The sequence below is a fragment of the Pecten maximus genome, unplaced genomic scaffold (genome assembly GCF_902652985.1).
Source record: "Pecten maximus unplaced genomic scaffold, xPecMax1.1, whole genome shotgun sequence".
In the NCBI taxonomy this organism is placed as follows: domain Eukaryota; kingdom Metazoa; phylum Mollusca; class Bivalvia; order Pectinida; family Pectinidae; genus Pecten; species Pecten maximus.
In genome coordinates this window covers 16,878-32,124 of record NW_022980880.1, presented here as the reverse complement: position 1 = coordinate 32,124, position 15,247 = coordinate 16,878, and the positions used below count along the sequence as shown (strand labels likewise).

General features: G+C 36.0%; 2 long non-coding RNA genes across 3 annotated transcripts in view; both read left to right on the top strand.

Annotated features, from left to right (window-relative positions):
• The first annotated feature begins 1,307 nt into the window (after positions 1 to 1,307).
• Positions 1,308 to 15,247, top strand: part of LOC117319785 — a 29,183-nt gene continuing 15,243 nt past the window's right edge. For both annotated transcript variants that reach the window (XR_004530822.1, XR_004530821.1), the window contains exons 1-3: positions 1,308 to 1,842; positions 3,328 to 3,429; positions 14,465 to 14,606. This is a non-coding gene — a long non-coding RNA (uncharacterized LOC117319785). The remainder of the gene's footprint in view (positions 1,843 to 3,327; positions 3,430 to 14,464; positions 14,607 to 15,247) is intronic.
• Positions 7,528 to 9,971, top strand: LOC117319784. The gene is made up of 3 exons (XR_004530820.1): positions 7,528 to 7,959; positions 8,071 to 8,152; positions 9,862 to 9,971. It is a non-coding gene; the product is annotated as an uncharacterized LOC117319784 (long non-coding RNA).

Below are 15,247 nucleotides of genomic sequence, written 5' to 3'. Positions count from 1 at the left end.
TGCGTCTGTCCGTCGTCTGTCTTCCGTCCGTCCGTCCGTCCCTCAACAATTGACTTCTTCTCCATAACCACTGATCAGAATTTGAAAATTGTACAAATGGTGGGGCTGACCCCCCAGGGGTCTGAGGGGCGGGGCCAAAAGGGGTCAATTTGGCTCTATTAATATAAACGACTTCTTCTCTGAAACCAAGCAAAGGATATTGCTCCTATTTGCCTGGTAGTATCACTATGGGGTAAGGATTCAAAATTGTACAAATGGTGGGGCTGACCCCCTGGGGGCCTGAGGGCCAGGCCAAATGTGGTCAATTGGGCTATATTGATATAAACGTCTTCTCTGAAACTGAGCAATGGATAATGCTAATATTTGCTTGGTACCATCACTATTGGGTGGGGATTCAAAATTGTGAAACTAAGCAATGTATATCACTCTCATTTGTATGGTAGCATGGTCATGGGGTGGGGATTCAAAATTGTACAAATATTAGGGTTGACCCCCTCAGGGGGCTGAGGGGTGGGGCCAAAAGGGTCAATTAGGCTAAATTGACATGAACAATTTCTTCTCTGAAACAGCTAATATTTGACTGGTAGCATCCTTTTGGGTAAGGATTCAAAATTTTATAAAGGAAGGAACTGAGGTAATTAATTTGAACAAAATGCTCAGCACTTCCTCCCAGCATGCTGCAGGCCTAATATCGGTTCTCTAGGCCTCTTGGCTGTATAATTTACAACTAATTTTTTGTTTTAGGTACAACAAAAAGGGGATGGAGGGGGATCTCAATATCCTAATGCAAGGCATTGGTCTTCCAACAGCTTCTTTGACTGGACAAGGAGAACCAGCACCAAAACCGAAGCCAGTGTCTTTGCAGTCTGGAGAGACTCCTCCCTTCCAGTTTCAATGTCCACCTGATACTGCTGGCATGGCCAAGTTAAAGAAAAGGACCATAAAAGCGCCATTAACACCAACTTTACTACCGCCAATCCCCCCTATGCCTTCTTCACCTGTCTCTAGACCTGTACAGTTCCAAGTGATAGTGACACCACCACTGTCCACAACCATGGTAACAACTGTACAGCCAGGACAGAAGAGGAAAGCTGTGGATGCAGGGATGGTAAAGAAAAGAAAGACCGCAACTGTCAAGTGCCCTAAGTGTGGAGAAGAGAGAACACCTCCCACTCACCAACAGTACATGGGCTTCAGATATTGTGGAAAGACAGAGACAACATCCTTTGATGAATGGAGGGCAAGTTTAAAAGAAAGGGCCAAGAAAAGGAAAGGACCGCAGGAGAACCATGTGAAGTCTGCAGAAGGGCAGCCAGTTTCCACAGTAGAGCCTCCTCAGTCATCTGTTGCTACCATACATTTATATGAAGGACAATTTGTGGAGAAGGAAATGGTAGCAACAAAAGCCATAAAAATTTAATGCGGCCTGCCCTATTACAAATATTTCTTTTAATATTGGGGTACAGTAGAAGGCTCCAAGCCCTTGCAAAAGTAGAGGGATTTGTTTTATGACTTTCTTAACTTATTTCAAATTTGTCATATATGTTGATATTTTCATGAAATTGTGTAAAAAATGTTGGTTTTTCATAAATCTGGGTCATATAGCAAGTTCTACAGAGAAGAAAAAGCTTCCATAGTTCTATAGCATCAAAAACAACACTGTAATTGTAATGATATAGAACATCTGCTTACTTTTGTCCAGGACTCCATCCCCTTATTTGGCCAAGTTAGACAATCCTGATTCTAATGCAGACATTCCAGTCCCCATGGTCAGAAGCTCTTCAATCAGGTGAAACACCAGGAACAACAGAGGAAACTGTACCATCAAAGGATGACAGTACTGTAAGTGGTACATTAGGCTATGGTGATGTTCACAATACTGAGAGTGACATGTTTGGAGGGTGAGGTCAAAGCTTGGAGGGTCAAATGTCAAGGTTTGAAGAGTGAATGGCTAAGGTGTTCAGGACGAATAGTCAATGTTTGTAGAGTAAAAGGACATGGTTTGAAAGATGAAAGGTCAAGGCTTGTATGGTGAAAGGTTAAAGTTTTGAAGGTTAAAGGTCAAAGTTTAGAGGGACAAAATTAAGGGTTTGTATGGTGAAAGGTCAAGGTTTGGAGACTGAAATGTCAAAGTTTTGAGGGCTAAAGGTCAAGTCTTGGAGGGACAGAAATAAGGGTTAATATGGTGGAAATCAAGGTTTGGAGACTGAAAGATCAAAGTTTTGAGGGTTAAAGGTAATAATTAAGGCTTGGAGGGACAAAGGGAAAGGTTTATGATTGCAGTGTGAGAGGTCAAGGTTTGGAGGGTGAAATGTTGGGTTTTTTAGGTATATTTCAGCAGCAATAGTAATAAAGTGAAGTTCGTCTGATATAAACCTTCTTCGTATTAATTATAACCATACAATGTTGTTCATTTTTAGGTCATCTGAGACCAAGTCTCCTGACTCAATATTAGGTCTCTAGCATGTTGGGATGAAGAGCTACCAAGCTTGTTCAAATGGATGACCTCGACATTCATTAAAGGTCACAGAGGTCAAATATGCTAAAATCTTTAGGCTCCAAGACCCAATATTAGGTCTGTAGCATGCTGGGATGAAGAGCTACCAAGCTTGATCAAATGGATGACCTTGACATTCATTAAAGGTCACAGAGGTCAAATATGCTAAAATCTTTAGGCTCCAAGACCCAATATTAGGTCTGCAGCATGCTGGGATGAAGGGCTACCAAATTTGTTCAAATGGATGACTTTGACTTTCATTCAAGGTCACCGGTCAAATATGCTAAAATCTTTAAACAACTTCTTCTTGTTAACCAAAAGGCTTAGAGACCCAATATTAGGTCTATAGCATGCATGGATGAACGGTTACCAAGTTTGTTATAATGGATGTCCTTGAACTTCATTCAAGGTCACAGGGATCTAACATGCTAAAATCTTTTTTAAACAACTTCTTCTTGATAACCAAGTGGCCCAGAGACCCAATATTGGGTCCGTAGCATGCTATGATGAAGGGCTACAAAGTTTGTTCAAATGGATGACCTTGACCATCATTCAAGGTCACAGGGGTCAAATATGATAAAATATATCATAACTCAGGTGACTGTTAAGGCCCATGGACCTCTTGTTTTGTTATATCATTAAGATACCTTTGTATAAAAGTAAAGTAAAATAATTTTGTTATATTAGCATTAGACAGCAAACTTTTATCTGTTGTTATAACGGGTAAAACTGGGCCACAATATTGTACAATTATTACCTTTTTTACCTACAGTGTTTTAAATGATGTCCTGTCACAAACTTTTAATGCCACACCTACAACTGTATTTCAGATGATAGTCACAGACTTGACAAAACTGCAGTAAAAACAGGTCAGCATGTTAGCAAAACTGGATGAATACAAAAAACTGGAACTTGGCCATATACTTCTACAGGTAGGAAAAATAGGTCACAGACTTCTAAAGGTGAGATAATTAGGTCACAGACTTCTAAAGGTGAGATAATTAGGTCACAGACTTCTAAAGGTGAGATAATTACCCATACCAAAAAAAGGTATAAAAAGTTATAACTTTTTAGTACCTTTTTAGTACCTTTTCTGTACCTTTTTCAAAAGGTACAAAAAAGTTATAACTTTTTTGTACCTTTTTGAAAACTTAGAATTAATGAATGTAACTTTTGATAACTTTTTTGGACTTAGACAATTTTAGATGTAACTTTTTTGTACCTTTCTAGACTTAGAAAATTTCAGGTATAACTTTTTTGTACCTTTTCTGGACTTAGAAAATTTGAGGTATAACTTTGTGTAACTTTTCTGGACTTAGAAAATTTGAGGTATAACTTTTTTGTACCTTTTCTGGACTTTGAAAATTTGAGGTATAACTTTTTTGTACCTTTTCTGGACTTTGAAAATTTGAGGTATACCTTTTTTGTACCTTTTCTGGACTTAGAAAATATTTACAACATCTGAAAAGATTGATTAATTTTAGCAAAACTTTGCTGGACTTAGAAAATTGCATGTATAACTTTTTTGTACCTTTTCTGGACTTTGAAAATTTCGGGTATAACTTTTTTGTACCTTTTCTGGACTTAGAAAATATTTACAACATCTTAAAAGACTGATTATTTTTAGCAAAACTTGTCTGTATCTTTTCTGGACAACCATAAGATTACTAAATAAATCTTATGTTTGCTTATGACACATAATAATTACTGTAAATGTAATCACAAATAATTATACAAGACAGTGACAGTGAAATTCTATTACAGGTAATTCAATCAATATAAGCTCAATCCCCATTTAAATGGAAATCTTAATTTAATAATGTACATACAATTGATTAAAATACAATTATCAGTGAACTGTAGGGAATTTGTGATGGGTCAGAGAGGCGAATCGCCTTTAGAAGACCTCAACGACAGGTAAGCTAGGTAACAGGTGATTGGAATCCGAAATGTGTGTTGAATTGTCCATGCATAGATAAATTTTTCATTCCAGAGAGGCATCAAAAATATTTTGATAAATAACATACATATAGATTTAAAATTAAACAAGAGATCCCAGAGGGATCTTGGCGCCCACCATTGAATGATCTTCATAGGTTCCATGTTAGATTGATCTTTTCTCTTTTTTTCCCTTCCTCTTACTAATCTGTATAAATTGAGAAACATCCCTCCAGTGCTTTTTAAACAAGGGAAACTTATATATGAAATTTGAGATTTGGCTATAATGGTTGTCTGTCGACAATGTTTTCAGATTGGTCCAAAAATGCAATACGACGGACCAAGGAGAACCTACATATGAAAATTGAGAAAGATTCCTTCAGTTCTTTCTGAGAAATCTCGATACCAAACTTCAATTGTCAAAATCCAAGATGGCTGCCTGTCGGCCATCTTGCTTTCCGATCGGTTCCAAAATGCGATATGCATAACTAGGCACCAAGGGGAACCTGCATACGAAATTTGAGAAAGATCCCTTTAGTACTTTCTCAGAAATAGCGATAACAAACTTCAATTGTCAAAATCCAAGATGGCTGCCTGTCGGCCATGTTGTTTTCTGATCGGTTCCAAAATGCGATATGCATAACTAGGCACCAAGGGGAACCTACATATGAAATTTGAGAAAGATCTCTTCAGTACTTCCTCAGAAAAAAGCGATAACAAACTTCAATTGTTAAAATCCAAGATGGCTGCCTGTCGGCCATGTTATTTGGTGATCGGTCCCAAAATGCGATATGCATAACAAGGCACCAAGGGGAACCTACATATGAAATTTGAGAAAGATCCCTTCAGTACTTTCTCAGAAATAGCGATACCAAACTTCAATTGTCAAAAAAACAAGATGGCTGCCTGTCGGCCATGTTGTTTTCCGATCGGTCCCAAAATGTAATATGCATAACTAGGCACCAAGGGGAACCTACATACGAAATTTGAGAAAGATCCCTTTAGGACTTTCTCAGAAATAGCGATACCAAACTTCAATTGTCAAAATCCAAGATGGCTGCCTGTCGGCCATCTTGTTTTCTGATCGGTTCCAAAATACGATATGCATAACTAAGCACCAATGGGAACCTACATATGAAATTTGAGAAAGATCTCTTCAGTACTTCCTCAGAAAAAGCGATAACAAACTTCAATTGTTAAAATCCAAGATGGCTGCCTGTCGGCCATGTTGTTTTCCGATCGGTCCCAAAATGTAATATGCATAACTAGGCACCAAGGGGAACCTACATATGAAATTTGAGAAAGATCCCTTCAGTACTTTCTAAGAAATATTGATAACAAACTTCAATTGTCAAATTCCAAGATGGCTGCCTGTCGGCCATGTTGTTTTCCGATCGGTCCCAAAATGCAATATGCATAACTAGGCACAAAGGGGAACCTTAATATGAAATTTGAGAAAGATCCCTTCAGTTCTTTCTCAGAAATAGCGATAACAAACTTCAATTGTCAAAATCCAAGATGGCTGCCTGTCAGCCATGTTGTTTCCCGATCGGTCCCAAAATGCAATATGCATAACTAGGCACCAAGGGGAACCTACATATGAAATTTGAGAAAGATCCCTTTAGTACTTTCTCATAAATAGCGATAACAAACTTCAATTGACAAAATCCAAGATGGCTGCCTGTCGGCCATGTTGTAATCCGATCGGTCCCAAAATGCAATATGCATAACTAGGCACCAAGGAAAACCTACATATGAAATTTGAGAAAGATCCCTTTAGTACTTTCTCAGAAATAGCGATAACAAGAATTGTTTACGGACGGACGGACGGACGGACGGACCACGGACGACGGACGCAGGGCGATTTGAATAGCCCACCATCTGATGATGGTGTGCTAAAAAGGTATTCACTTTTAATTTATTGCATTTTTAGTACAATATTCACACCCTTGAAATGCGTTTTTTTTGGGGGGGGGGGGGGGCAGTTTTTTTAAAGTTTATCTTTTTATCTCAGAGGACCAATCATTGCTCAGAGGACGTGAATAATTACAACTTAGCATTGATAAGTCACGACATGAACAAACTCAGTTGTTATAAAAGATAAGCAGTTCGTTATATCCCAACACAGACGTTCATAAACGTACGCCCTACATAGAACATGATGATATAATTTACTTCACGTGGGACGATGGGTCGCTCACCCACAAAAATATTTTCCGGAAAACCCAAGCTTCATTCATCCCAATGGGATTAATATAGCATGGTCTTTGTCAGTGCATCGCATATTTTCTGGATGTTTGCGCTTTTGACATTAATCTTGTAGTAGCATGCACAATTATGCCGCATTGGACACAAACTCCAGCGGTAAACAAACACACGTGTGTAACACTTGTGTCATTTTGATCGTCCAAACTCTCAGACGCTTTGATTTAACTCCATATAAGTAAAGCGTTTTTATGATCTCGATATGACGTAAATTGCAATAAACATTTTAATCTGAAAACAGCGCACACGATGTTTTGTCAGTGAACACATTAAACAAAACAATCAATTGGTCATATATCTATAAGCCAGATCGTCAGATTATTCACAAAGGACATCTGCAGGAGAATTGATCTCGTAGCATTACAGTAGCCTAGTTAGTGCTGTTACTGAAACGTGCACATCATGTGTGTAGGCTATAAGAGCTACCTCACGAAAAGTGGGACCACGCACCAAAAGTTAACCGACCCCGTCAGACACAAGCTGATCACCGAAGACCTCATACTCGGGGCATCAATTAGAATATAATTAGCGGCAGTCTACTGTACCGAACTCATTGAATTGTGGAAATACCTGTGTACCTGAGGAGTGTCCAGTTCACCTGCTGACATAGCGGTGTCCTGGGGCGTTAATTAATTAGTTACATCGTTGTCATGCCTGACTGCCTATGATTTGTTGCATTGGCCAGTTTACCTGGGTATCTCACCTGTGCACAATATTATCGGTATCAAGAATATAACAGAACATATTACACGTTAGTTTCTCTGTACAGACACTTATGCATATGTGCCATCATGTGCACTGTGAAAGAGTACGATGTTGCAGTAATCATAATAATAATTAAATAAAAATATATAACAACAACTAAAATATATATATATAATAATATCGATAGGATTTCTCATGATATCGTAGGCGGCCTAATAACTTTATTCGACATTTTTCTTCTTCGTTCACTTGGCCCTACTATACACATGTATACCCACCGCCAGGCGGCGCTCCCTTCAGTTTAGCGGGAGATTTGTATTACAAGTGGCGGCCATTTTGTTTGTTTACGGAAACGTGATGAAAGCTTAGACCTAGAACAAAATCACGTTATATATACAGTACAGTACGGTATATATTGGCGACATTTAATTACCCCACTCACGGAACACAATCGACAAACTGGGAACAGAATATCAAATTTCGTCTAGCTTTTGGTGACTTATGATACCCCTTTCACCGGCAAACACTGAATTATCGGACAACATGAAATCAGGGTAAGTTATGTTCTAATTTGTCTTCGAATCGCAGATTTTGTCGCTCTCGCGATCGTCATACATTAAACAACATTGAGTGAATATGTTCATATGAAATACTTCATGTTTCAGGACTAAATTCACCAGCATTCATGATCCTCGGACCACCCGCCCCCTACGCACAGCCGATTTATAAATGTTGCATCTTTCAATCGTAAGTTTAATTTGCTTGCCAAGTGATTATTTTTTAATCCTTCACCTTCACATTCAGGGTCAATATTATGATATATTTAAAATGAATTCACACATATATGTGGCCATACACGTTTTTCGTTTATGGCGTTTGGTATGAACGTCCCAAAGTATATATAATATACTTCGTTTTTCAATGGATTTTCTTGAAATTCGATCCACTATATATTGGGGTAGGCAATAATTCGTCAGCTATTTTACCTGATAATTTTTTTCATGTTTTCCCGTACATTTGTTACTATTTTTTACTGAAATAGACGAATATATGCACCATAATTTATGGTAAGTATGAACATTTTGTTCTTTATTCCTAATTATACGCACAACACTATTTTTTTTTAAATGTAATTAACATGCAATTAATATCTACGGAATCGGCTACGGTAAATTAAATATATATAGAAATGAGAGGGATTGTTACTTGTTGTGTGCGTGAAATTTCAAGGAAATCCAATAAAATAAAGTCCTAATTGAAAATTTGTCAAAGTATACGTATTTAAAATAGATCTACAAAGTAAAATCTGTATACAATTTTAGCACATTTTATTTATTATACATAGACCATTGGAAAATTTGAGAATCTTTCTTCTTTTATTTTATGTGAATTCATTTAAAATGTTTTATTGCTGAATTAACACACATTGATTACTCTCACCATCAGTTTCCCTTTTAAGTTGATCATCCCCGCCCCCAATATATTAGCTTGTATGCAATGCAAGATGGCTGACAGGCTGTCATTTTGAATTTTATAATTTTGAAGTTTCTCAGAAAGTTATTTATGGATCTTATTCAAAAGAAACATTTTAGGCTTCTGTTTTCAAATTAATAAGATCTAGAAGAAGAGAAAAGTGATTCCTTATTTGGGAATCACTTTTCTCTTCCTTCTTAGGCTAAAGAACAGTCTTGTATATATGATATATATAAAATTGATATTTATATAATAATCATACAATTACATGATATCTCTGGGGGTATCTTCTTTTTGATTTGACATGATAAGTTGTGTTTGTTAGCCTATAGATATTACTTCTGTCTCCCAGCCCTCTAATTTTGCTGCTGTCTAATAATTCTAGAATTTATTGACAAATTTACACGAAATGGGCCAGGTACAGTTCACAAAATTAGTCAAAACCCAGGGTCAAAGCTCATGAAGGTCATTAGATTGAAAGGTCAAGGTAATTTTTTTTTCTTTTCATCAATATTTTGTTTTGGCATGATGAAGCAAATTTAGTTGGAATTAAACTAGGTGTAAACTGACAAGGTCAAGGTCAAATTTTGCATTTTTTCACTGATTAAATATTTTGTTTCTAGGCTAAAGCAAAGTTGGTCAGAATTAAACATTATAATAATGCATGGAGTCAACTGACCAAAGGTCAAGGTCACTTGGTCAAAGGCCAAGGTCAGATTTTGTTTCAATATAATTCCAACCAATATTACTCGGTGATTTAGGCAGATGGGTTCTTGATGATTATGGGAGATATATATTATTTATTGCCTCATGATGAAATTGATGGGGTCCTTTAAATTTTCAGTGTTCTAGTTAATAAATTATAATAACCCAATTAACTCTCAGCCTGTCCTAGTTATTAAGTTATTACACCGAAACCAGCGTTACAATATGTAAATAGATCACTAACTGTTTTGTTTTCTTTTCTTTTTGATGGACTATAGAGTGTCAATCCCAAGAAGAACCCTGATCAGCTCCTGGAAAAATCAGTGTTCTTGCAGTATTGTCAGTCAAATCTCAAGGAAAGGATCCCAGAAGAGGAACATTTACATTACAGTGCATTCCGCTTAATCGGGTTGCCTATTTGCGGGGACTTTTTACCCGATTAACCGACTTACCCGATAAGCCGAAATGCACGTCGCCATCTTGGATTTGGTCCGTAATGGTAGTCGGACTTGGGTCGATTTTGGATGAAAATATTTGCGTTATTATTGTTAATAAACGGTGTTTTTGTTTGTGCTTTTACTGATGTCAAATTGTCAGATTACTATTACTAATTGTATAAAAATGTGTGTATTAAAATAACAAAACCTTAATGATTTTCTTATTCGCGGCACAGTACAATCGTAGCACCTCAAATCGGGGGGTCATACATCCCTGTTTCATCCGTGTGTTCCTAATTTGACATACGATCTAAGGACTCGCCGACAATTACATCTAAAATCATTTATGTTTATCATAGAGACATTCTTATGTTCGCTTTGAAGTTTAAAATATTCCATATTATTTCCAATTACCAAAGCACAGAGATCGGAGAAACCGAGTTTATTTAGGTCGTTTCCTGTGGTATAAATTTATACGAACTTGACACTGGCAGTCACTGATAAAACAACACGAAATCCAATGTAATGTTTTTATTAACCAGTTCTAATCCTAACCTGAATAGGAATTATGAGCTAACGTCGGGCGTCTGTCATTTTACTGCTCGCTACTGATTTTTAACTCACCTGTGTATCGGTGTCGTCACATTTCCCCGTGGCGAACCCCTCACTTTGGATTCGCCACATACAGTAAGCGGTGATATCAATCGATCTGTAGCAATATCAGACCCAGGTAAAAACCTATTGTTTTGGTTTTTGCTTCGAAGATTTTACATCCCAGACGTAAAAGTTTAATTGTCTAGTCGCTTAATTATGCTTTTAAAACCCCATTACGTTTTGCCTGCTGCTGACTAAAAATAACATTTAATTTTACCCACAATTCTTAGTCGACTTCCTGTTGGGGAAAAACCACACGAGGCAGAATCAACAACAACACAGTTCTGAACATGACAAAACCCCGACATAACATTACCGTTTAAGGTAATATTTAACTGTTTTTTGACATTTGAACCATCAAAATTACACTATTTGTTGATAAATGTCTAAAACTTAAAGAAATACGCGATGACTTTCGTGAAAATCGGAGCATTTCTATTTTTTGTCCCGATTGTTCTATTCGAATAACCGAAAAATACGACTTTTCCAACCCAATTAAACGAATTTTTTTAACATGATTTAAGAGAAAATGGTTTTGGTTTTTAAAATTTTACCCAATTAAACGAAATACCCGATTAAGCGTTACCCGATTAAGTGGAATGCACTGTATTTCAGACTTTTTTCTTTCCTGTGTAACAATGCCTCAAACAGCTAACACATTTTATATAGTATACAATACAATGTGTATTAATAACAGTCCAGTTAGAGTGCTGTGTTATGCAGTAAAAATACTTAATTCTTGATGACATGTTGGTTTTATGTTTACATTAAACGGTAGTTATAATATATACTAAAGAAACATAGTGGATAATGCCTTGTACAGGAGCAGGAGTATGACAGTGTAATAGTACATGACTGCTGCGTTCATCCATGGAAGGAGTCTGTTATTCGAAATAAAGCTTTCCATGAGGACGGAGTCTGTTATTCGAAATAAAGCTTTCCATGAGGACGAAAAATAGTGCTTTTGTTAGTCTTTCAAGAAAATGTGCAAAGTGAAAGGAGATTTCCGTGATGTTTTATGAATAGTAATTCATTGGTCTAGAAGACATGTATTTAATAAGTATATTTCTGGATAAAAAAACATTCTGAAGCAAAATCTTTTTATATTTTTCTGTACTTTTTCCATACTTTTTCTGTAACTTTTCTATACCTTTTTTGTACCTTTTCAGTACCTTTTTCATACCTTTTTAGTACCTTTTTTGTAACTTTTTAGTACCTAGAAAAAGTTATAACTTTTTTGTACCTTTTTCATACCTTTATAGTACCTAGAAAAAGTTATAACTTTTTTTTAACTTTTTAGTACCTAGAAAAAGTTATAACTTTTTTGTACCTTTTTTATACCTTTTCTGTACCTTTTTAGTACCTTTTTTGTAACTTTTTAGTACCTAGAAAAAGTTATAACTTTTTTTTAACTTTTTAGTACCTAGAAAAAGTTATAACTTTTTTGTACCTTTTTCATACCTTTTCTGTACCTTTTTAGTACCTAGAAAAAGTTATAACTTTTTTGTACCTTTTTCATACCTTTTCTGTACCTTTTTAGTACCTAGAAAAAGTTATAACTTTTTTTTAACTTTTTAGTACCTAAATTATACCTATTTTTGTGTGAAATGTAACTTTTTTATACCTTTTTTGTACCTTTTTTATACCTTTTTTGTACCTAATAAAAGTTATAACTTTTTTTAGGTACAGAAAAGTTATCAAAAGTTATAACTTTTTAGTACTAGATTGGAACCGCTGTTTAAACATGGTTCCAATCTAGCATCAAAAGTTATAACTTTTTTGTACCTAAAAAAGTATAACTTTTTTGTACCTTTTTTTGGTATGGGTAGGTCACAGACTTCTAAAGGTGAGATAATTAGGTCACAGACTTCTAAAGGTGAGATAATTAGGTCAAAGACAGGTGAGGTAAATAGTTCAACTTCTACAGGAAAAGTGAAAGACAGATACTGTTCAAAACCTTGACTGAAATAAATATTCTTAAATAGATTTTTTACAGTAAAATCAATAAAGTTCACAAAAAAATCTTCAGTTTCAATCAATGCAAGCTTTCGTTGATATTGTTGAGTTTTTCATAGACAGGTCTGACAATAATTATGTTTTGTTTATTTAGTAAATTGGGAATCCATCCTTTTTGTATTGCTTTACGGTGATGCCAGGGGGACTTTGCTATAGACCTAATTGGTGTTTTCAATATGAAGTACATTTTTTTTAGCTCGAGATTATAACCAAATTTTCCAAAAGCATTAACACAGGTTAGAGTAACTTATTGCAGCAGGTACCTAGCAAGAGCAGAAAGTCTTTACATGTATCAAAAAAAGATTAATTTGGGATAGAGTTGTTTGATTTAAAATAGGTTTTTAAAACAAAATGTGTAGGGAATTGTGCCATAATATTTTGCAATAATTTTAGTTAGTTTGGTTTTACCATGGTTTTGGTTAAGTTCATTTGCATTCTTTATTTCATTATTGCTCAAAACTGCATCAAATCAATATAAAACTTGCTTAAAAACCTGTCTTGATACAAGGATGATTGAAGGGAGATAACTCACCTGTTTGATGTTTTTTAGGTTGGCATTATTTATAAGCATGATACTCCATGATTAGTGTTAATTAAATACTTATTTCATTTTATATAACAAGCCCAAAGTAACTTATATAATATTCATAGGCCTTCATGATCTGGACATTTGACGTTGAGGTCCCACTGTCTAAAACTTTCCTACAATGATTATTGCCCGTGAAGAGAGACTGTATTTTTTGTCATAGACAGCTGTTCACATATTGGGTAAGTCACTGGAGTGGCTCCTAATAGGTATGGGGTCCTCTCTCCACTAAACAGTAGGATGTTGTACCTTCCGACTTCAGTATTAACACACTCTTGGTCATGACAGTCCAAGAGACCGGTTCTCCTCGACCAGATTTCTTTCTAATACTGGTCATACTCTCTGTGTTAATTTTCACAATCTGTTCTCCAACACATTGGTTTGCTGTGTTTTGGAGACCAGTGTGGGAAGGTGGGGTAATGTTGGCAGTAAGGCATATCTCAATCATAGCTGCATTGACACCGAGGCTCCCATCGGTGCTGTCTGCATGGCTGTATTCAGAGTTTATCATTTCCGTCCCCTTGACTTTGTCTCCTCCTCCTCATACAACTTGTAATGGCTGCTGACATATTGTAAGGTATTACACCGCAGTCTCTCCGACCAACCCCATCCCCACTGCTTTGAACTCTGAGAATCAAACTTCAGATATCCTTTGCACTCTCAGTGCTCCAGAATAATATTGTTCCATAGTCTCTCCACACCAATTGGCCGTAATAACTTGTATGTGTAGTTATCAGGATCTCGTAGAGTAGTCAAAATGTAGGTGTCAGTGATGGAGTTTCAGGATATTCATGTCACTTGGAATCCCAGCAGCTTAAATGTAGTCATTTCACCCTTGTTATCAATCTTGAGTCTTGGGTTAGCCTTACTCCAACAATGTTAGAGGTTTTACACGGCGAGATACTTTTGACAGGTGCCGTGTAACAGTCAGCAAAATAATATCAGATAGAAAAAGAGCAGACCAGCGGCCTCTTATGTTATAGGAGTAGGGTTAGCCTGTTCAAAGGCACTGGCATAAATACAAAAAATACTTAATTGAGTAGTAAAACCTTTATAACTCACTAACTGAAAATCATATGGTCATTGTATTTATTGATATGATAAAATGTATATTACTTGTGTGCCAAATATGAAATAATTCTGTTAAAAACAGTGCTTTCTGAATGAATATGTGTTTGTATTTTCCAGTAAAACTATGCAGTCATATGGAGTTTGGAACTTCACTCTCAGACCAAGGGGGATAACTCCATATTGAATAAGATCATGGACACCTGTCATCACTGAAACTTCACAACTTTATTTGGAATCATCTTCACTTTTGAAAATACAGGTAAATGAGTGAATCAAAGTCAATATTTCTTTGCTTTATAGTTCTCACAGAAGCATGTTAACCAATCAGCACGGGTTGTATGCTAAAGTTTTTTGGTAAGAAAATCAAGTTTTCCATGTTAATGGTACAGCTGTATTTTGATTGAAATGTTTAGGTGTAATGTTGACCTATCTGATATTAATTTGAAGTATGTATTCCAAACTGTCAGAATATACTGATTTTGCTGTACTGACGTGTACCTCCTCGCTGATTTACTCAGGTGTGAATTGACCAGGTATTTCCCCATTATTTTGTGTCTATATCTTCAGCCATCTCTGACTTGAATTGAACTTCAAATTAATTAATTATATAGGGGCTGATTTACTTAAATTACTTTAAATCTGTTAGACATATACAGGACAACCAATTTTGAAATTTTCATTAAACGATTTAATATTTTCATAATACATCTGTATATCTACTCTAAATTTCGCAGAGGATCGTTTTGGTCATTGACCTCTGATCTTGTATTTAATGTGTCACTGTAACACTGTATTATAAGCTGTCCCCTTCTGATCATCTTGTATTTAATGTGTCACTGTAACACTGTATTATTAGCTGTCCCCTTCTAATCTTGTATTTAATGTGTCACTGTAACACTG